We start from the raw sequence: 2,107 nt of genomic DNA, 5'->3' as shown, positions 1-2,107 counted from the left end.
TTAAAAATAACAGTTCTCTCAAGAACTTCCTGCTTGCTTTACATTCCTTTGACATGCATACTCACAGGGATATTCCTGTCTTGGTGCACATGAGACTTTTCACCGTGCTCAAAGTGAATTAATTATACAAGGAAAATTGTGTGCGTGCGCACGCACACATGCGTGTGCGCACACAAACTATATACAAAGCAAAACTGGATGCAGGTTGGTGTGGACAAGACGTGGAGTCACTCTTCACCAACTTTTCAGTTACAACAGCTTTATATTTAACTATGACCAATACAAGCTTTTCACAGAAAAGGTTGACTTCTAAGGTTTTATATTTATTGGATATTTTTTAGATGAAAAACTCCTGCAGAACACCTATTTTTAGGCACCCTGCAAGTCAGTGCATTTCATGAAGCAAGGATCTTCAAGGCATTAAAAGAAACTGTTTCATACATGTGTTACAATCCTTTGAAGATCCCTTATTCCCAAAGTAATGAGCAGTAAACAAAGACCGAGAGATAAATATTGAGGCAGAAGGCAGAGCAGAGACGAAGCTCATAGACTTAATTCAGAGGTGCATATACTTTTGTGAGCCTCAGCTCATTTTATTAGATGCTTTAGATAATCTATAATAGGGGCTAGCAACCTGTAGCCCGCAGCCTGCATGCAACCTGCAGAACCATTTGATCCAGCCCACCAATGCGGAACTTCATCAGTCATACTAACCCAGTCTGGGTCAAAGATGGACATGTGGAGGGCAGGCGCTAGGGCCAAGTCACTGCCACCATGATTTCTGGCAGCAAGTGCACAGGGAAAGCATGCACCACAGCCACTGCTCCACGCAGCGGCATGGAGGGTCCGCAACTGGTGCTTTTCCCTGCAGCAGCAGGGAGCTTTGACAGAATTTTAATTCTATATATTGCTTAAAAAGAAAAACTAGACTAAGATGTTCAGAAAAACCTATGCAACAAATGTGGAGAGAAATTATCTTTGTGCATGTCCATCTTCCCAGACAGCATAGGGCTCTGCCCAACTCCTGAAGTTATTGACAGAGTCAGATTTAATGCAATTTTCTGAGGCAGTTGAAAGAGGTCTCCAGACATCAGTGGAGACAAGAGTATGAGTAACACGTAAAATGTCATTTACAGCAACATGTGCCATTTACGTGGATAACACCCGTTTGCCATGTAAAACAGTTTACCAGGCTGCAAATGCTTGCATTTTACTTCCTTAGCCTGACGAAGGGTTTTTGAAAGCTTGCTTAATAAATATTCTCCAACTATTTGGGTTGGTCTAATAAGGAACCTTGTCTGCATTTTACTCATGTATTCAGTGAGAAGTCCATGCTGTGGCACATGCTCCGACTGCAACTCCCTACAATGAGCCAACACTTACACGATTATTTTTGAGAAATTCTCCCCCTATAACAATGCTTCTGGTTATTGCTGCTAGTGCTAATGGGCTGTAGTTGTTGTTGCTGTTTTAAACTCTATCATCAACTAAAGTGGCTAAAAGAGGGCTCAATAATTAAGTACAAAAAACAGATGCCTCATCTTTCACTGCTTCTAGCAGCAGAGCTGGCTGCATTACCAGGAGAGTTTAAAAGTATTAGAGTCAAAGTTTTCTTTCCTCAGCTATGTTAACATTTGTGGAGAAGGACTATCACATTTCCAGCAAGTCTCCTCAACAATAAAAAAAAATAACCTTAAGAACCAAATCAGCAGAATCAGGGAGGAAGAAAGGAAGCCTTAGGTAGCATTTAAATCACAGGTTACTGGGATGGTTTGGACAGAGATGCACCCTGCCTTATGCAGGGGGACCTGCCTGATGTGACCCTGCAGGTCCCTTCCAGCCCCACTGCTCTGGGAGTCCAGGATTCAACCCACAGAGGCTCTGCATGGGGTTGCTCCTGAGGCATGAAAGTCAAACGGCAGGAGATAAAAAGTTAGGAAGAGGCACAAAAAAAAATACCCAAGTGAAAGGCACTTCAGGCTCCCAAAACGCAGCCCCAGAGTAGGAGCACGGACGGCTGCCACAGGCGCACACAGGAGCACGGGCCAGGGAGGACGCGGGGCTGAGACCTGCCTCGGACCAGCGGCCACCACGCGGGCCCCGAGGG

General features: G+C 44.4%; 1 protein-coding gene across 1 annotated transcript in view; it reads right to left on the bottom strand.

Moving 5' to 3' along the window:
- Positions 1–2,107, bottom strand: part of GIGYF2 (GRB10 interacting GYF protein 2) — a 123,814-nt gene that overhangs the window by 121,400 nt on the left and 307 nt on the right.

This window comes from Alligator sinensis, unplaced genomic scaffold (genome assembly GCF_000455745.1).
Source record: "Alligator sinensis unplaced genomic scaffold, ASM45574v1 scaffold237_1, whole genome shotgun sequence".
Classification (NCBI taxonomy): Eukaryota; Metazoa; Chordata; order Crocodylia; family Alligatoridae; genus Alligator; species Alligator sinensis.
This window is presented reverse-complemented; position numbering and strand designations above follow the sequence as displayed.